Below are 21,505 nucleotides of genomic sequence, written 5' to 3' on the forward strand. Positions count from 1 at the left end.
AACTGTTAAAACAGTGTGCAGAATTCAGCCAGCTCTAATGGTCTGATAGGAATCAGTGTCTGAAGTTCTTGTTTGCATTCTGAAGTCAACAATAATTGTCCTTCTCTATTAACATTCATTTAAGATAGTTTATGGCTGCCCCAGATTCAATTGGGATTCTGTCTTAATGGTGTTCTGAGTGGTCTGCTTTCCCTAAGAAAGAAATATTTAACCATAATGCATTAAACTGCTTTAATCCACTTGTTTTGTTTTGATGTAGTGATGAAGTGGCATAGAAGGTAACGCAGTAAAAAGAAGGTAATATGAAACACTGCAAAAATAAAAGCTGACGGTATGAATGGTAGCAAGTTGCAGGCAGGGAGTTTGAGGTATTTAGGTAAGGTTCCATAAATCACAAGATGGCATTTGTGTCTGAGATGCAAAGACATCTGCAAACCCCCTATACATTTTGAAAAACGGAATCTAGGCAAGACAGATGTAAAAGCCTAAGTGCATTAAACCATGGGATTTTTTTTCCAGCCTTAATTTATGACTTCAGATTTTAGTCATTTGTGTACATGATTTAGAAGAAGGGACTTTCTGGCTCTGATCATGCCTTACCAAGATAAGGAACAGGCAAATGAATAAATGCAAAGGAAGAAATGTTGCACAAGAGGATCCTGCATTCATAAGCATTTCTTTGTAGCTGCGGAATGATTTCTGTGACCTAAAAGGAGAATGCATTATCATGAGAGGATGATATCTCTTCAGATGCTCTGTTCCTTATCAGTAAGTAAAGACGCATGAGTAACGATGCATAAGCAGAGGGACTGAAGGCTTACTGCTGCCGGAGCTGGAATTCTGTGCTTGTACTCAACACTGCTCCATTGCTTTTACGGGTGCGTAAACATATGATTAACGCTTATGCATGTGAGCAATCCCATCACATTCAGCAGAACCACTACCATTCCTTGTTAAGTAAGCACTTAAATGCTCTGTTGGCACAAGCTGAGAAAATCAACACTTTGTCAGATGGAGCCCATGCAGGTGAAGCAACATTGCCTTGCTTAGCCCACTGTGCCTCACACCGTGACTTACAAGAGCCGGGTCTTAATGTAACAACAGAAGAATAAGTGCTTTGAAATAAGGACTTCAGCCCGTGCCTGAGTCAGAAAACTAGCTTGTCACACAATGATATGAAAATGCGGGGGTAAAAAGTTGAGAATGTCCCTCCTCAAAGCTTACAGCAATGGCTGAGTCACCACAGGACATGAGAAAGCTGCAGGCAATGGTACGCAAAGTAGGCTCAGACTGACTTCTCCTCTTATGTAACTCCTACATTGGCATCTTCTCTGCTCCATATATAAACCCTGAAAACATCAAAAAGCTGTTACTGAAAGTAGTACTCTTATTTATTCATTTGTATGAGCCAAACGTGACTTTAAAAATTAGGTATTTTCCATGCAAGCTTTAGTACAGGACCAGGCACTTCCCTTTCTGGTACTGTTAAGACCATTTATTTCTGGACTCATTAAAAGGATGTTTGCACCCCCTAGTGTATAAGAATTTGCAAGAAATCAGGTTCTTAGAACAGCCTTAGCTGAGTGAGGATGTTTAATATTAAACCATAATAAAATCTCCCTGTTACAATCTTAACAACTTTAAGAGAAAGGATTGTAAACTTGAAGATCATCCTAGGTGTAATCCCTCAGTCCCTGTACTCAACAATTGTAGGACCTGAAAACGGGTTCTACTGAGTTGGATTTTTATCCCACAGGAAGATATCAGGGATTTATAGTAAAAAATTGAGACTGTACTGAAAACAGACAACTCAAATCTAGACCTTCCTGAAATTCAGGGATGCCAAATCCGGGTTCAACCCATGAGTAAGATAAAGTCTGTAGCTGTGTTTCACCGAAGGACAGGGATCTTTGGATCTGGACTTTACTCCAGTTAACAGAAACTGTAAAAACGAGAGGCATATGCTTAACCGTCCTCCAAGAACTACTGCCCAGATTGTCACAGGTAAGTAGACTTCTAACTTCTGACAATGGCCTGCATCCCACTGTTTGGAGTTAGGTCTTAAAACACCTTTGAAAAACTTTTTACAGCTGTGGATCACTTTCTCATTCTTCAGATGTGACTTTAATTATGCCAAGTTCTGCTTATTGTGTTAAACAAGGTAGAACCAGTCACTGAGATGAACCAACTGAGCTTGCCTTCTTGGGACCCAAAGTGGCAGTTCAGCTCCCTGTGTCCAGCATAAGTCTGGAACCTGAGCAAAATCCGGGTGCTCCTGGAACCAAACCAAACCCAAGTGCTGGTTCCTGGCTGTGAGCGTGGGAAGGGAATGGCTTACGGGCACACTTTCTGGTGGGTCTTGCTCTGATTTTTGAGGGTTGGAATGTGTGACCTAAACTTTTGCAGCACGGTCTGGTATGTGCTGTTTGGCTGGCTGTCACCAATGCGGTCATGGGCAGGCTCTGATCTGACCAAATTACATATACGTGTTTTCAAGAATTCCCTGCTCACCCCTTCACTGAAAACAGGATTTAACCATTTCCCCTGAGGTGTCTGAAACCCAATCACTGCAGCCTTGGCAAGTGCCTGACAACCAGAAAAATTATATTGCCAAGGGAAAAGAGTGGTCTGTTTTCATTAGCCAAGCAGAATTAAATGAAAAAAAGCAAATAAACTGCATAAATGATGAAAATTAAATTAGATTTTCTTTACTTTCATTATCTAAGTAGTTTCTTATAATAAATGCATTCTAAAATATGACTTTCAGCCAATGGTATTTACTATATTAAAACCAGACTGATTTTATTTGCTGTACAGTGCTTAATTGCTCCTCCAAGCCACTTTATTCTGTAATTTTAAATGAATTCTTTGGGCTTTTTTCAAAACAAGGAACTTGGCTTTTTGACAGAATAGTCCTTCTTAATAACTCACACTGAAGATACTGCCAGGAGCTGTGATGATGACTTTTGTCAGGTATTCTTTTCTTCCAGAAGAATGGAGTCATCATTATATTAATGCAGAGTTCTTTTTGCCATTTGTGTAAATAAATAATAATAACATAATATATGAAAAGCACCAGCATATCGCTGCTAAGTGTCCCCAAAGAGTTACATTTCAAGGCTCAGTAGTACTACTGTGATATAAACCAGGCGAAAGGTATAATGAGAACATGTTTTTTAAAAGTATGTTAACAATAAGAAAATTATACTGGCATGTGCAGGTGCCAATTCTAAAAGCAACTCTCCACCCTTACTTGGAAAATTAAATGTATCTACTTTAGAAGCTGGACTACTTATTTGCAAACTCCTTTTTTAATTAAAAAGCCAGATCTTTCCATATCAATTAATTTCTGGTTTAGAGCCCTTCTTTTTCACTATCATAACTAGATAGCTGAAACTGTGATTTCTGTTAGACAAAATTCTAGCTGGAAAATTACTGAAGTTTACAAACTCTCCATTGTAATTAAGTGCTGGGACCACGTGTCTCATTTCTAAGAACAGAGAGAAAAATGCTACCTGTTTCCTTCTGCAGATTTCACATTGGCATTAACTCCAGACCACTGAGGTTGGGCTGTGATGGTACTGCTCAGCCCTAGCCTCTAGATCTCTCAGTGGCTCGTGAATGTAGGACTGGGGTTCCTGGTCACAGGGTGCAGAAATATTGATTATCAGGTCAAGGTTCAGATGCAGCTTGACTTGGTGATGATGAAGTTATTGCTTTCTCAGCCTGCTTGAAGTGAGTTGGTAGAGTTTTAATTTAGATATTGTTATTGACAGTAAGCAAGCAGGAGCAGAAGTCTGCTTGAAGTTTCAACAAATGGCCCAAGTGAACGCTTGAATTCTTTTCCCAACCAAAATTGAGATGTTTTAGCAGGAGAATATGGTGCTATTGGTACAGAGGCTGTTACTGGGACATAGAGATCCTAGGTTCCAACTAGAATAGCCCAGGACTCTAAATTAGCCACCTAAAAGCAGTGTGGATAGGAAACAAGAAGAATTTTTATCACACTATAAAAAGAACTCTTGTGTAAGCAAGGAAAATCTGCCCATTACACCTGTCATTTTTCACAGGGGGATGTCAACATAAAATGTATGTAGAGTGATGTACTGCTTTCTGGGGGATTCAGCTGAAATCAAACGAAGGAGTGGAAGATGTGATAATCCCCCCCCTTCCTGCCGCCCCCCCCAATAGTGAAAATAACTCAGGAATTTGGAGATAAGGTATGGCTTGCAATGAAATATACTGGCTACATGGAAATTGCATATAAACTGAAATGGGCCTTTAGTCTCAGTGCTCTCCAAGAGATTGTCCTACTTTCCTGGTCTTCCAATAATGCCCAATGATGTTTACATAGGAATGGCAGAGTGAGTTGCTTCTACTCCTTATAACATTGCACTGTGCAAAATAAAAAATTATAGATGAGACAGGTCCCTGCATTGATTTTACAGCCAGGATTGTCTGCAATAATAGTCAACGTTTTGATTGTTTCTTTCCTTTTTAAGGAAAACCAGTCCTGCTCTGTTGTTGGTGAGTTGCTCTATTTCATTTAATAACCCATTCTTGTCCCTTTGAATGTCTAATATGGTATTTTATATGAATATTAGAGTGCTTGTTCACAGGGAGATTTTTTTTTTTTTTCCTGCTTCAAGAAGGCTGAAGGATTTGAGCCTTTGCAAAGATGCTAATACTCGGTCAGATTTCCCAGCAGCCTCATGCAGCTATTATTCCAAGAGGCATCACCTTAAAGTCTTGGAAAGAAAGCATTACAGTTAATGCAGTTTGGCAAGTCAGTGTAATATTCACTGCATTACCTTGACATGGTTTAATGGCATGAGCAGCATGCATTCTGTGTCAGAGAAAATTACCTGTTGACCCTTGCTGTAACTTGATGCCTGTTCTTAACTGGATAGCTACGAAATGGTGTGGAAAATCTTATATGAATTCCACTCCACCCTGCCTCTGTCCCACAGGGAACTCATTTCCTATCAGCTTGCCTATTAAAAAAAGAAACTTGCTTTGGTGTTTTCATTTGCTACAGTATTATTTCATATACACAACAGAGCTGCCCAGAGAGCCTTTCTCCTGGCCTACCCTCCTAATGAAAAGATAAACCAATACTGGAAGTGAATACAGAAAGAATTAAAGAGAGGGAGATGCAAAGGGACTTTTTTTTATTGTGATGGGAAACAAAGAGACTATGGCAGTCCCTTGGCAGGAAGCAGTCTTGGTCCACCCTTGGGAAATTCCTTCTTTGCTCGGGAAACAGACTGGCACAGTGAACACACAGGCGATCTTTATAGCTGTGTAATATGAGAGAACTAAATTTTACCCCTCTGCATGAATAAATAGATTAATTGTGAGTGACAGCTGGGAAATGAATTTCAGGCTCTTGAAAGACACTGGATGATGTCAAGATCCTCTGTCGATTCACAGCAGAGGCATGTCCTCTTCCAAAGACCTCACCACTGACCAAGGGACCAAATTGGTAAGCATTGTTGTAAATGTGCAGGGCAAATCAATTTATTCCTTGGCTCATCTGCTTAGACTGCCAGGAAGATTCCTAGTCAGTGCCAGCTGCACTGATGGCTCCTGAAGTGCACACAGCTTCAGAGATGTGACCAACCAACTTACCGCTTAAGAGCTGGTTCTTCCCTTACTTTGGTGGGAATTTAGGCAACTGTCTGGGGCAGATCTTTGAAGCCTCATGTGCTGACCCTGCAAACTCATCCCTTTGGACTTTGTCTTCTCCTCGTTGCTAGCAGACTTATTGTTCAGCTGTTTGCATCACAGCTCCAGCAGGAACCTTCTGCTTTGGCACCTCACTTGCCCAGCACAGGAGGTTTTTCCGTGGGAAAGAAGGCAGCCGGGTGCAAGGCAATGGAGGAATATGCCATCGGGCACTGCTGTCCCCACCCACAGCCTCGTGTCATGGTTCCTAACCCGTGCCATGACCTGGTGAGCTCAGGAGCAGGACCACTCTGTGGTCCAAGGCATGAGCATGTCTACCATGTGGCTAGATGTGACTAGACTTATGCTCAAATCTTCTAAGAGCTTGAAAGCTGTAAGCTGGAGCCTCTGACACAGTAAAGGCTAGCGTGCCACTCATACCCAGGATGCTATTTTTGCAGTATGTTGTACTCATTAGGCATGAGTGTCAGTGCCTGAAAAGGGTGGAAAACAGTAAAGAGGCAGGTCCTCAGTACCTCCCTTTGATGTCTCAGGTAACATGATGAAAGGCAGCCTATGCCACTGTTCTGGTACGACAACATTGAAAAAATAAAAAAAGAGAGAGAAATCATAGACTGTAGAGGAGATCCCTGCAATTTAGCAGTGTTCCCAATCTACAAAGCTACTTTTCTGGTTTCTCCTATTAGCCTAACTGCAATATGTGCAGAACCCTATTACTTATCAGGCCAGAATATTAAGATTCACAGCATTAATGTTTTGGGGCCCTTAAAATGAAGAGAACTAACAGAAAAATCTTTTCAATCCTTTCACATGAAATCCCACTGTTCTGAACTGACAAAAATAAATGCAGTGAACTTTCAGTGATATTGCACCATATAAAAAGGTTATTAAAAATGTATTTGAAGGACTAGCTTTGTCAATACTAATGCACTGAAGAAATGGAGGGTTTCCCAGCTCAGACACTGATGTACAGACTTAGTGGGAGTGATTACTGCTGTCGTGGTTTAACCCCAGCCAGCAACTAAGCACCACGCAGCCGCTCACTCACTCCCCCCCCACCCAGTGGGATGGGGGAGAAAATCAGGAAAAGAAGTAAAACTCCTGGGTTGAGATAAGAACGGTTTAATAGAACAGAAAAGAAGAAACTAATAATGATAATGATAACACTAACAAAATGACAGCAGTAGTAATAAAAGGATTGAAATGTACAAATGATGCGCAGGGCAATTGCTCACCACCCGCCGACCGACACCCAGCCCGTCCCTGAGCGGCCAAAATCCCTGCCCCCCCCTTCCTAGTTCCTAAACTAGATGGGACGTCACATGGTATGGAATACACTGTTGGCCAGTTTGGGTCAGGTGCCCTGGCTGGGCATGAGAAGCTGAAAAAACCTTGACTATAGTCTAAACACTACTGAGCAACAACTGAAAACATCAGTGTTATCAGCATTCTTCACATACTGAACTCAAAACATAGCACTGTACCAGCTACTAGGAAGACAGTTAATTCTATCCCAGCTGAAACCAGGACAACTGCAATAATAGATTTTTGGTAGCTTAAGTTCGGCAAGCATTTTTAGACTTCATATGCAAAGGATCGCCCTCTGTTATAAAAAGATGGGATACTCAGTAACGTTGAGGTGAAATAAGAATATGTGTTTAAAGGAATATTGCCAAGTAGATATTGGTTCGGCTCTGAAAATGTGTTTGAAAGATGGGGGGGAGAGATAAAATAGAGAAGTGTAGAGGAATACAAGAGTACCAGTAGGAATGCAAATGATTTATTGGTTTATTTGTTGATTCTTATTTCCATAGTAATCAGAAGGGATTTTAGAGATGATCTGTACATTCCCTAAAGTGATGCAAACATAGCAACAAAGTGCCAGCATATGAAAATTTTAAAGCACAATTATCGCTACTTTGACAACAGGGTCCATTCTCTTATCTTGAATTCAGACACCTCTGTCCTTGCCACTCATTTCTGGACTAAATAGCTGCTCGATCAAGATTCAGTATTCCTACTATGGGGTTTTGGTGCATGTCTTCCAGGACCAAATGAAAACCAGTCTATCTTGGTTTATTGCTGTAAATGAGCCTAGAATAAAGAGATAGTAAGGAGAGAAAAAGCCAAGCTTTCAAATTCTCACTTTCAGTCACTTAAGATGATGATAAGAGAGGTAAGAATTTATTTTTAATTATCATTGCGGGTTTTTTTGATAATGCTCCCTTTGAAGAATGCAGAAAATACTTTACTCCTCCCATTGATATGTGCTGCCACTTTCAGTTTTCTTATCCTCAAGTATCACAGTTGACGTGTTTCTTTTGGTGTGTGAGGGAAGGTGAACATCTTTCACTCCAGTAGTCAGTCCTTGTTGAAGTGAGAAGGTAAGTGCCAACCACCTCAGCAGTGCTGCCAGCTCTCACACAGGTTTTGTACAATCCTGTCTTTGTAAGTCTCAGCTCCTAAAGAAAGTATCAGCTGCATGCTGTATCGCTTTTTTCAGTGCAGAATTGTCTGCTTTTCCCAGGTTAATTTAACCAGTGGAAATGCCCATTAGTTGTTGAGGACTGTCTTTCTTAAAGGTGTAAGGGTTTTAAATAATAAACCCCATTCAATTATTCTTGTTTAAAGAGGGTCCCTTTGTCCTATAGCTCGAATCTGGGGCAGCTGTTGCCCTAGGGGTGACAGGTCCATCCCCATCAGGACTTTAAAAACCTTCCTGAAACCTTTTTTGGTTGGTATGCCTTAGCAGTGGTGTGCGGTATCAGAAGAACACAACAGAGGTTTAAGAGAACAATATAGTAACGTGTAACAAGTTTCCATGAAGGGTTTTTTTTGTTGGGTGTTTTGGGTTTTTGGGGGGTGAGGGCGTATGTTGTTTTTAATAATGCTTAAATATGTTCTGGACTTCTTATGCATCGATGCACTTGCATGATAGCCTCCAGTAACCTTCCCAAGTTCACAGATGGGCATGTGGTAACTCAGCCTGAGCATGAAAAGGGGCACGCAGGAGAAAACTGCAACATCTTTTACAAGGTAATAGGATTTTTTCTGTTTTTCAGGGTGTAACAACTAATCATGTCAGTATTATCTTGACAATGAATAATCCGTATGCCTTTTGTTTTCTACAATGTTGTTCTCCTAAACTTCCATTGCATTACATACATGCACATAGACACACACATGCATGCACACATCTATTATAAAATTTTCTGCTGAGATCCCTCAATGCTGTCTAGAAAAGCACTAACGCTGCCACTGGCAGCCATCACAGTTTTGAAGATTGAAAAGCCTGCAACCTGGCTTATTATCAAGTATAATATCTCAGAGGAGACATGTCCCTAGGAAGAAACAACATAGCAAATAATGTCTGATTAACAGATGGAGCTGTAATTTTAACAAGAATATCTTTGTCATGATGACTAGTAATACAACTTAGACTTTCTTGTTATTTCCAGAGTTAATACAGAATTAAGAAGAAACTCTTAGTGGATTTAAACACTTATCTTCACTGAATATTTTCACAATAATTGGAATTCATACCCATGTAATGAATATCATTCAGTGGAGAAAATGGACCTGCCCCCTGTTGCTTTGTTGACTGTATCTACTATCTAGCTGCCCCATGGAGGTTTGTTTTCCAAGAGTCAGCAATAATTGTTCAGAGTTTAATTTCAAATTTTACTGCTGTCATTTATTACAACCTATCAGGGGGTTAATGTGAGAAAATCCTTTGATAGGAAAACTCTTTGGGCAGAAATCATGCATTTATAGATCTAGTGCCCAGAGTACTGCAGACCCTGATGCTGCTGCGGACTTTGGGGTTTATTTCCTTTGTATAACATTCTTTGTAAGACTTCTCTAAGCCAAGCCAGGTTTACGCGCTATCCCACTGCATGTCTTTCCCACCTGCTGATCCAAGCCTGAATTCTATAGAAATAGATATTACTACAGAGTCAAGACAAGGCCCTGAATATTGCTTCCTGAAAGGCATATGACTGGAATTTAAATAATTTTATCTGCATGCAGCTTAAAAAAAAAAAAGTCCAGTCCAGCCACAAGCGATCGAAGCTCTTTGCAAGGCATCTGCTTTAACGTGTGCTATGAGGAGCGATGATGCCCAGCACCAGCACTGGACGCAGTGTACTTAAAGCAGTCCTACAGCATTGCCGCCTTCACCTTCCAGCCGCTAGCTGAAGCTTCCACCTTCTCGCTCTGAGCCCCATAACCCCTGTGAAGGTGGCTTGCAGGTACCAGCTGAGAGAACAAGCTGGGAATCGTCCCCAAGGTTAATGCTTCGCGCTGCCCGGCGGGGTCACGCAGCAAGGGATGCTCGGAGAGCCCCGCGGCAACACCTCCGCCCTTCGGCAGCGCTTCTCAAACCTCCCGAGACCACCCAGCCTCTTCAGGGAACAAACCAGCCTGCACCATCTGACAGAGCTCTGTCACTGTAGGGGTCGGCGTTCAGAAGATCTCGCGTTGTCACGGAAAGTTAGAGGGTTAGTCGCAGCCTTGTGATGTACCTGTAACCCCACCTCCCCTTGTTAGTATAAAAGGAATTAACTGCGCAATAAAAGCGGGAAGTTGGCGCTCACACTGTGTGTGTTATCTGTCTCTTTCCCTGGTCCGGGCCGACCAGTGATCTAAGCGTGGCACCTTGATATGTAGCGAATGCTACATGTCACCACAGTTTTTACTCCCGACCTGTAAAAACCAGGCTGTATTTCAAACGTCCCCCTACTCCTGACTCCTCCTCTTGCGGTGTTTTGTTGTGAGTTTGGGGGGCTTGACTGGATGCGCGCACTTCCCACCTGTTTCGTTTCTCGGTTTGCCAACGCCCCGGGGCCCCTTCTGCGGCCTGGACGCTCCGCAGGCAGCCGCGGCGCCGCCCGGCTGGAAGCGCCGCCAGCGACCCCCCGGTGCTGGCGGCCGAGGCGGGGCCGCCGCCCGCCGCCCGCCCCCCGCCCGCCGCCCGAGGAGCGGCTGCCGGCGGCCCGCGGGCTCCTCCCGGCGGCGGCCGCGGCGCCGCTCCGCAGCGCGAGCCCCTTCCCGCCGGGGCGGGCGGGCGGAGGGCGGCGTGCCCGGCCGCGCGGGGGCCGCGCGGCGCCCGGCAGGGGGCGGCGGGAAGGCTTGCGCCGGGCCGTTAGGGAGCGCCGGGGAAGCTTCCGAGCGGCGGCTCCATAGCTCAGTGGTTAGAGCACTGGTCTTGTAAACCAGGGGTCGCGAGTTCGATCCTCGCTGGGGCCTTCGCGTATTTTTAGGTGGCCCCGCCCCGTATCCGTAGGCGACGAGCCCAATTTTGGGCTGTTTTGGTGGTGGCGGGCCAGGGCGCGCGCGCGGGCTCCGTGGGCTTGTTATTAAGACGAATGCTTTGGAAACAAACGCTCTTGGTAAAATGTGAGTGCTAGCAATAACGTTGGGCACCGAATTAACTCATGGCTCTGCTTCGTGCTGGCAGGGGAGCGGGGGGGGACAATAAGCGCTTCAGGAAGCGGGGTGGGGATGGCTCAGTAAATATTTGTGCAGCTCACGTCACAATTTTCCTGATGGGAGCTTTGGCAAAATGCTGTTAAGGGGTTTAAAAGGAACAAATTGCCCCTGAGTGGAGAATAAGCTGGACAGGATTATCTGACTTCACAGCTTGTCAGGCAAGCTGACCAGTTGGTTTTATTTCTGTGCTGGAGGCTGGACAGAGGAGGTGTAATAATTCTTTGCCTTTTTGTTTGTTTCTTTTAGGTTATAGAAAGAGCTAGAAATGTCCACACAAATCCTCTTGAGCACCACACTTTAAAAATATGCATTCATTTTTCTCAGAAATCTTGTGAGCAGGGCATTTAGTTTCTAGCACTGCAAACACCACAGCAATCGTTACTGACATCAAGCAGGCAAATTAATACACGTGCTTTGGAGAAGGGAAAGGACAACACTTGCGGCGCACATGCTGCAAGGGGCTCAAACCGTGGCAGAGCTGCTGAACAGGCAGGCAGCTGCTGGAGGCTGCAGCTTGATGTGTCGAGAAAGACGCGTGGGCTGTGGCGTAGCACCGCAGCCTGTGTTACACCCTCCCGGCTCCTATGACAGCTTCTCTCCAGCCTCCTCTCTCTGCTGAGAGTAGATCAAAGCTGTGGTGATGCACGAGGCTGTATGAGTTGCCATTGCCGTCGTGAGAGGAGCAGGGTGTTTGCCCCTCACGGTAGGAGCCGTGCTATGCCACGAGGCCCAAAACGCATTTGAATTTGCTGTGCTTTGGGGTTCTTGCACAGAAGAGTTTGCTTGGAATGACTCCTTGTTCGCAGCATTGCCTCCCCGTCCTATCCGGGAAAACAGTGCTTGGTCCTAATCTCAGTGTTACCAGTTGACTCTCACCCTAGCCGGTTCCTTGGTTCGGCAGTCCTCCCGGAGTCCTTGCGTCAGGTTCACGGAGGCGGCAATCAAACCCATCCCTTGAGAGGATCTGTTCTCTCCGGGGGGGGGGTCTGGGCGAAGGCTGGGTACAGCGTTTCTCCGTTGACAGGGCGGTGGGTTTCGCCATGACCAACCAGAGCATCATCAGATCCCTGGGATGCCACAGACGGTCTTAAGCAGTCACGCGCGTGCTTGAAAAGGCTGCGTAGTTTGTTCGGTCTCTCGCAGGATCCTCCAGAGCGAGGGTGCAGGAGCTGCCACGGCAGCTGGGCCCGGCACAGCCCAGCGCCATCGGTGCTGCGTTCGAGGGGATGCGGCCGTGACGCTTCATGCGCGTGGTGCTCGGCTGCCCCGCTCCCCACAGCCACGAGGTGTGGCAGGAACAGGGTTCAGCTCTTCCCGTTTGCGGTAGCTGTACGCGTATGGGCTGCGTGTACACGGAGGCTTTTCTAGAACGCCGGCAGGCTGCTCGGCGTGCCCTCCGCGCAGTCCGGAAGCGTGAGTGGGAGCTACGGCACCCCACGTTAGGAGGGGCCCTGCGCCTCCCCGGCGGGGCCCCGCGGCGCCGGCCCTCGGCGCTCGGGGCGCGGCGGGCGCGGCCGATGCCGCCGGAGGCCTGCAGAGGGAGAGCGGGCGCCTCCGAGCGGGCCGCCGGCCGCTCGGGCCGCTCGGGCGGTCGCCGGGCGGAGCTGCCGCCGGCCGCCGCCCCGCGGAGCGGAGCTCTGGGTTCGCTGGTGCCCCCGGGCCGCCGGAGCACCCGAAAAGGGGGCCCAGGGCCGGCGGCGTCGCTTAGGAGAAGCAGAAAGGAGAGGAAGCCGGGGCGAGGGACCGCGCTCCTCCCTCGGCTTCCCAAAGCCCGTGCCCGAGATCCCCTCGCCCGCCCGTGGCGGGGCAGGACCATCCTCCGCCGGCAGCGGGAGGGGGACGCGGCTGCGGCGGGGCTGGGGGCGATGCCTGCCGCGGCGGCTGCTGGCTCGGCAGCCTCGGCCCTCGGAGCGGAGCCGGGGGCGCCGCGCTATTGCAGCGCTGCCTTCAATTCCGAGCTTCCTGCGGGGGCCACTGAATTTTCGGAGGTATTTCTTTACGGTTGAGCGGGGCCTGTTTGCCGATAGCAGGCTTAAGAGTCTGTTACGGCTGCTCTGCTGTCATATTAGACCCGGGGGACTGGGTGACCTGCTGTCACAGCGGGCCCCGCAGACGCCGGGGCCGGGGGCTGGGACCGGCAGGGCGCGCCGGCCCCGCGGTGAACGGGGCTGCGCTGCGCCCGGGGCCCGGGGCCCGGGGCCCGGGGCCGGCCCTTACTCTGGCTGGCCCCGCTCCATGCCTTTCTGTGGGACCTGTCTGTTAGCGGTGCCCGGTGGCGAGAGCGATCGGTCCCACCGCCCCTGCCCCCGGCGCCTTCACGCGCGGGCGTGAGTGGAAAGCAGGAGGTGCGCCCAGGCCCCCTCTGAGCTGATTTCCCCTGCCTTCTCCATCTCCCGTGGGACACCTACATACCGTTCCCTGATCACAGCCAAGGGGTGACCCCAGAGTCTCCTCCGTACTCTACCAATGGTGTCATCCATACTCAGTTTCATGCTACAGAGGAAGATTTATTAGTAGCTGTTGTTACTGAAGGTGAGAAACGTGTCAAAGCCTTGCTCAGAAAAGCTCAGGTGACCTTCACTAGGTCCAGTGATACAGTCATTGGTGATACCACCAGAAAATGTCTTTATGGTTTGTTTCTCCAAACTGTGGTGAGGCCCCCAGACAGTACTAACTGTGTTTTCATTTTGGACCACTAGCACAGCCCCTTAGAATTACCACAGCGTCTGCAAAGACAGATACCTTGCCATCACTGCAAGGCATTCCGAGCTCATCTCGGAGATGTTTCTTCTTGTTATGTTTTTTCCAGGAAATGTATTCCCATCTTGCTCAGCTCAACAGCAGGAGGCCTTACATGAGAAGAGACTGTTTTCTTCAAAAATCTACTGTTTTTCTTTCCAGATATGTAACAAAAATTGACATATCTAAGCATAGCTTACTGCAGTGTGATATCATTTTTGACAATGGGAATAGGGAGTCAAAGTCAACAACTGTGAAACTGGTTTAGCCAACAGAGTTAAAATGAAATACAGACTCTTTCAATATTCCACATGCTTCAATATTGTACAGATGCTGCCAAAACATCATAAATTTCTAAAAAGCCCAAACAACCTCTCTCCCACCAAACTCCAAGCACTTTCAAAATCTTAATAAAGAATGCTTCCATTCGTTTAGTAAGAAAAGTACTAAAGCAATTCTGACTTGTGTTTCTGGACTTCCTGCAAGAGCTTAAAGTTTGATGGCTTTTGATTTGTGCCAGTGAGGTAAAGCCAAAAAGTGAAAGTTAAGACTTTTTTTGTCCTCACCTGATGCAAATACAGCCATCAAGAAAGTCTTCAATGAACAGTGAAAATGTTTACTTGTAATAACCTCAGGTGTTAACAGTAACACTGAAAAGAAAAAATGTGTTTGTCTTCTAAAGATACTATTTTTAGTCAGACATTGCTCTTTTAATTCTGTTCTTCTGGTTGCTAAAACAACACAAAATTCCTCGTGCATGACAAGATATCATGCTCCTAGTCAGGCTCTTCCAGGATGTTCCACACGTTGATGCCTGAACATTTATGTTTACAAGTTTAATTGTTACTTTGTGTAGAGTTCCTTTTGTAGGGTGTCATTAACAAATTTGCAAGAGTTGTTTGAAGATGGGTAGAAAGAAGTCTGAACACCACAATCACCAACTATAATACTGATCCAGTCTGGTATATCCTGACCTCCAGACCAAGCTGTCTCCTTGCCCCTTTTCCTCCTCCTCTGTCAAGAAATCTCTCCCTCTTAAAAGAAAGTAATTAAAATACTGCTGTTCAAGACCAGGTGCAGGCCAAATGCATCCCCAGATGAAGTGGGAGCTCAATGCATTAGGACTTTGAATGATGATGCAAGGCAATCTTCACAGGGGAGCAACAGTAGATAAATCTGTGCTTAACTGGTATTCTTGGCAAAAGACCATATTTCTGAGCCAGTTAGCTATGGATGGAGGGACAACTAATGAACCCATTTGGCTTCCAGTATGGATGTTATTTACTGTGATGTTAGCATATGAATAAGGATGCTTAAAAAGAACAGGGGCCTCTTTGTTAATGAGAAAGTGCAGATGAATTAAATCCTTCAGCCTTGGCCAGGAGAGTGACTGTTCTGTTTTAAAGAAAAACAACATTTTCTATAGTTTCAGGGAATCTTTCCTAACACTTGAAGAATAGAAGGAAAGCAAACAGAAATGTCTTTTATTAGAACTCCCCAAGATATTTAACTAACTAACTGGGCAATATGTGATACTAGCCTTGCTTATGTTTTAATACCGCGGTCTGTCTATAGGTTTTGATGGTGCACTTCAGTAAAGAGATGTTGCCTAAGGTAAAACATGGCCTTTTTTTCCATGCAGTTTATAATCTAATGATGGGAACACCAGGTCCTGGCAGCACAGAATCTAGGCACAATACAATAGGTTTGAATATGATAAAATGCATGGAGCAGTAGATGGAAGGGTCCTTTAAAAATCTTGTGTGTGTGTGTGTGTGTGTGTGTAATTTATTATGACTTGAGTGCATGAAAAAGAGCAAGAGAGCTTGACTTTAGAAAGGATGAAGCACTGTTCATTTAGAATCTATGTATCTTATGTATAGACGAAAAAAAATCCCTGCTGACATCACTAAACTCAATGGGCTCTTCAGATTATTACAATATTTCTGGCTTTCAGGTGACCAAAAATTAGTATGGAAATAGAACTAGTCTTAGGGACAAGCTGAAGCTTAAATAGAATTTAGAAATACAATCCTAAAGTATTAGGTAAAATAAAAAAGTAATTCAGCTTTCTTACCTGCTTCTCTAGGACTAGTTCTCTAAATTTATCCAGTTCCAGCTTACCTTAATATGAACATAAATTAATCCAGAGACTGCAAATGGAGAACTTTTGTGATAAAAAAAGGCTGTTATCAACTGTGTCAACCTCTGCTCAAAGCAGAGAGGCTGCTCTGCTGACAACAGAGCCAGCAGAACACTACCGAACACTGGATGTATCTGACTGCCCATCTGCATATATCTGATTACCTCTCAGACAGACCCTGTGCATAGGCTTCTCACAAGTAAAGCACATTCATTCCTTCTGAAGATAAACAGAGGAGTTGTTCCTTTTGGTCACCAAGTTACAGACTATTTTTGGACAAGAACACTGTTGCTTGCAATCCCATTGCTGTATCTGTGAGACTTGCTAATGATCATGGTGCCTGTACATGTAAACAGTCTCAAATCTGAGAACGATGCGTTCCCTCCTGACAAGAGGCTACAAATATGCCTGCTTATTCCCTTCAGAGGACTGGTACTGTTGATCGCATCGCCACAGCAAGAACTTTAATCCATACCAAAAGCCATTTGTAATAGAAATTAATTAAGAGCAAACCCACAAGGATGAGTATTTCTCACTGTGTGTAGCAGCTGTATAGAGACAGCTGTCTCTGTCAACATGCTAATATTTTTTTAGATTGATAAAACACAGCATTGAAAAGCCATACAGTTGAACTATGCAATAAAAAGACTATAATTTAAACGCGACCACATCCTTCTGTAGAGGCTTCCTCAAGACAAGGATGTAGAGTTTCTATGCTTAATTTACATTGAAGTACTGTGTGTTTTTTAAAGCAAAGCAAATAACATGAGAAAGCTGAAATTTTAGACACTGAAGTGTAATCCATGAGAGACCTTCCTTGTAGATTGGAAATTCCTCAGCTATTTATAACTTTTTAAGCATTGAGTAATGCGAGTATCACATTTTGTTTGGGCTTGTCATTTTAGAATTATCTGTGTAAGAACTTGGGATGTGCATGTTTAATCTGCAGCAAGGTACTTGCAGTTACTACTTGTAATTTGTTTTATTCTAGAAGCTAGATGAAAAAAATCCCCAGGAACTGACTATGTTAAGAATATCTACCATACTTGCAGAACTGGGCTTCCATGAAGACTACTGATAGTTGGAAGAGTAAAACCAGATGATCTTCAATATGTAAGGTTTTTTTAAATCTTGGATTTGCAAAGAAACAACAGTATTTGCATCCAGCTATCATTCTGTGTGTTATTTGTACTATAGATTGTTCATTGCTTTTTGATTATTACTCAGTTAAACTGTAAATGTTTTTAGTGAACCAGAAAGAGTTTTGTCTTCTAGTGCAGAGAGCCCTGCCTTTGGTCACATACCCCTCCAGTTGGCAGGCTACTCAGAAGAGGTATGAGAAAGCTCTCCCTGCTTCCTTTATGTTTTGAACAGAAGGGTTTTTTTTCCTATGATTTTTATATTTTTCATTATATTTAATGAGTTTCCTTTGTTCTGCGGATCTGTTCTCCCATGAGGCTGGTGGAAATGCTGATATATTTGGGTCCTCTTTCAATGAATAATAGCAGCCATTATTCAGCATAAAACTTCAAAAATGACAATCACAGTGCATGTGCAGCAGATCTCCAGGGCAATCAGATGTGCGTGTGCCAGCAGAGTGTTCACTTCACCTTGCAAAGAAGGGCCGTTTGAGTCTACTAGGTTTTTTGAACTAGCCAGGCTGGATTTATTGGGGGAAAAAAGCTTGTTCAGTTGTTATAATTAACTGTTCAATAAACTGCAGGCTCCTTACCAGAAGAACAGCGGGAACAAAACTGGAAAGTGCTGTCACGACTGTTCTAAAATCACCTGGTTGCCCCTTGAAAACATTTCTACTGGGTGCTGGCCTGAGCAGTATGTCTCTGCTGCCTGCTTTGTGTACTCCAAGGGCAAACGTTGTCTGCTTTTTTTAAAAAATCAGACCATATTTCAAAGGCTCTGTGGCAACTTCTGTGTGGCCATCAATGTGATTCTCAGAAGTGGTGAAATACCCGAGTGAGCTGTAACTCTATGTTAGGTACCAATACCTGGGAAATGCAGCAATCTGGAGTTCAGGAGCTTGACATCCAAGTCAGTGTCCAGCACCACAGGCTGGCTTTTTCAGCCCAAACTGAGCCTCTCATGCTTTGCTCCAACTGTACCTTACGGCTGGTTTTTGGAAGCTTGAGCTCACTGAGTGCAATGTACAGCCTGTGAGCCCGAGATGGTCCTTCTGGGCTCATGCTTCCCACTTAGTGAAATGGTTTGCTTGTTCCAGATTTGAGCCAAGGTGAAACCCAAAATGTGGGCCTTGTGCATGATAAAAGAGTTAGTGTTTGATGGAGAGCTTGAGTCCTGGGTGAGCGCAGCAACAGAGATACAACTGGAAACAGTATGCTAGCTGTGACATGCTGCAACACCACTGCTGTTTGTTTAGCTTAAAAATGTCAGTTAGCCAATGAGTTCAGTGAAGCTTTTCAAAACATTGCCTGTGAGGTTATTATAATTAAAGCACTAACACAAATAGCCCGCATTCCAAGTTCTGAGCAGCAGAGAAGAAATCTCAACACAGGGCCGAGTCTGGACCTGATAGAAACTGTGCAGATAAACCCTTGACATTAGAATCAGGAATTTTTAATGCCTAGCTTTCACTGTGATTTTCATCTCTCTGCCCCATTCTGCATAGCTTGCTTAGCACGATAGCATGTCTGCTTAGTTTCCCTCCAGCCAGCTGATGAAAAAGCAGACTGCTGAAGTATTACAGGTGTCCCTCATAAAGTGGGGCTGTTACAGTATACAGCCCCATATAGCGCAGACAGGCTGTGCTCCAGCTGTGCTTCAGGGATGAGGGGAACTTGCTGCGCAGCATGCAGTGGAATTAGTGACTGCATTCAAGCACAGCAACATCAATCATGAAGAATCGATTCTTGCTCCTCCCCTCAGAGCTGCAAAGTGCCAGGGGCCAGCTGCCCTCAAACGGAGTTGATAAACACATCTGAGGAAATGTCAGGCTGGTTCAGGCAAACCTAATACTCCTAAACCACCACTGACAGGAGCCCGTATCTCATCCAGCCCCCAGTGATGCAGCTGTAACAGCTCAAGCCTCTGATCCAGCATGTCTTTTATCCATTCCTCCATCCTCCCCTGGGCTTTCCACACATCCTTGCTCTCTTGGGTTCATGCTGCTTCGACCCTTCATTTGCATTTATCTCTTACTGTTCTAATCTGCTTTTAAAAAGCCGGTCTTTAATTTATATCTCTTTGTTGCTTTATCCCACCACAAAAGCCCTTAGATACGCTTTTTCAACACACTCTCACAGACAAGTTCAATCTTTTTTTTAAAAAAAAGTCCCCCTAAAAATAGATTTTCCTGTCATGATTTTTCATTTTCATTTTTTTTTCAAGACATTTATATCCCACTACTCCAGCATTTCCAATGTCACTTAATATTCAGCTTGGTTTTTCTGCTTCCTCAGGGGTTCAATTTCCTTTTGGCTAAGAAAGCAAATCTAGGTGAAGATGTAATGCAGCTGGACAATTAGCCACTAAAAATAGTTTGCTAAAGGTCTGGGCAATACAGAGACCTCTATAAACATCAGATATGGAGACAATGTGGATTCAGGCTGAGTAGTTTTCTTAATCCTCAATGCTCTGCTAAATGATTTACCAAGGCTGCTTTTTAATAAACCTCCCTGAACCAACTATATTCTTCTGCTAGCAGCAATCCCACGACTTGTAAATACAGTTGCCCACCATGGCCTACAGAGTTTAAGTTAGAAATAAAATCCTAAAATAAGATTATGGTGACAACTATATTGTTTTGTCTCATAAAATTTATGCCATATTTGCTTAATTCAAAAGGACATCAGTATCAGTTATTTAATGGCAATTGAATTAATGTAACTGAGTAGGTAAAATTAAAGTCCAGTGGGACTGAGTTACTAGAATTTGAGACCTACTTCATTCAGCTGTGCCTCTTGGTTCAGTGGCAGCATCCTCAGTCAGCATTTTACTCATACCTACTTCAAAACTTCCACTGACTTCATCCTGAGGAAATGTTGTCTACATGCTAAGTAAGGACTTCAGCATTTGGCTTTCAGTGGTGACAAGTCCATCAGTCCATCCATAAAAAGTGTACACATTGAAGGAACTGTATTGACACTCAATGTCAGTGAAGTGCAAGACGAAGAGCAGGAATTATGCTGTAAGTTCTGCACAAGCTTGACTTTTAAGGGTAAGTTAAAAGGTACTGCTTTTTAGCCTGTAACATCATAGTGGAAAGGTACTAAGTTCTGTTCTAGACAGAGTGCTCATCTTTGGTTATCACATGCCCTGAATTTCTGAGATGTGGTTTTGTCAAAGCTGCAGACAACTTCTAAAATTGTTTGGGTTCCTAAAGATCTCCAATAAAAATTATTTAATCAGTTAAACTGCTGTTTTCTGGGTAAATCAAGGTTATTGTGTGGTTCTTAATTAATTCATTACGCTCCCATGCACAATCATTTCTGCTTCACTTAATATTGCTTCTCAACTTTCTCTAATTTTTAGGTGTGTTCAGACCCCCCCCCCCCCCAATCCCTCAGAACATTTCTTTGCCTCCCTCTTCTGATCCTTTAGTGTGAAATTGTGTTTTCTAATGCTAGCTGGTAGTTTTTGTCCTGAAAGAAGCATGAGAAGGTTTGTGATATATTGGAGTTAGCACCAAAGACTTTTGTGATAGCCAAGAGTGATGGTGAGAAAACAGGGAAGAGGAAACCTCGCAGACATGGAGAGATGTTTGACCAAACCAGGTTTTGCTTTTTCCTGAGGCTTACAAAGCACAATAACAATGCAACAATGCCAGCTAATGCAAAGGATGATCAGACCTATTATCTTGATAAGGCTTACCTATGGAAAATTTAGTGAAGGATATAATTACAGTGATTGATAGCTGCATTCCAAATTATTATCTGTGACAATAAAATTATTAAGCTTTAGAAAGCAGTCAACTAATTAGTTCAGGAGAACTATTCAAAACACTGTCCTTGAGGTTATTATAATTAAATTCCTAATATACATAGCATATATTTCAAACATTAATTCTAGTGTAGCTTGCTCCACACAAATTGGCAAATGCCAGGACCTTGCAATATTGTAAAGAGTAGACCAGAGTCCCTCTTGTCTTAAAGTTGATGAAAGAATTAATTGACATTTCAGTCAGTCATAAAAGGCAGCTGAGGCTGGGTGGACAAAGAGAAGTAAGTGCTACAGAGGAATGACCAATGAGTCTGTTGAATGCAGAGATCAGGCACACATCCACACTAGCAAATTTCTGAGCGGCAAGTCATCCCTAATGAGGTCTCAGCAGTGATATCAACAATAGTGAACTCTGTAGTGCCTCGGGCTGTATCTCTCTATTACCTTGACATGCAGTAAGTATGCAGCATGGTGGAAAAAAGCTACTCAACTTTATCAACTTAAACTGTAGTACAAACACTCACAAACTCT

The 21,505-nt window shown here is 44.3% G+C and overlaps 1 non-coding gene across 1 annotated transcript; it reads left to right on the forward strand.

The window, feature by feature from the left end:
- Positions 1 to 10,862: 10,862 nt before the first annotated feature.
- Positions 10,863 to 10,935, forward strand: TRNAT-UGU (transfer RNA threonine (anticodon UGU)). The gene has a single exon. It is a non-coding gene; the product is annotated as a tRNA-Thr (tRNA).
- Positions 10,936 to 21,505: the final 10,570 nt, after the last annotated feature.

This window comes from Buteo buteo, chromosome 6 (assembly GCF_964188355.1).
Source record: "Buteo buteo chromosome 6, bButBut1.hap1.1, whole genome shotgun sequence".
Lineage (NCBI taxonomy): Eukaryota > Metazoa > Chordata > Aves > Accipitriformes > Accipitridae > Buteo > Buteo buteo.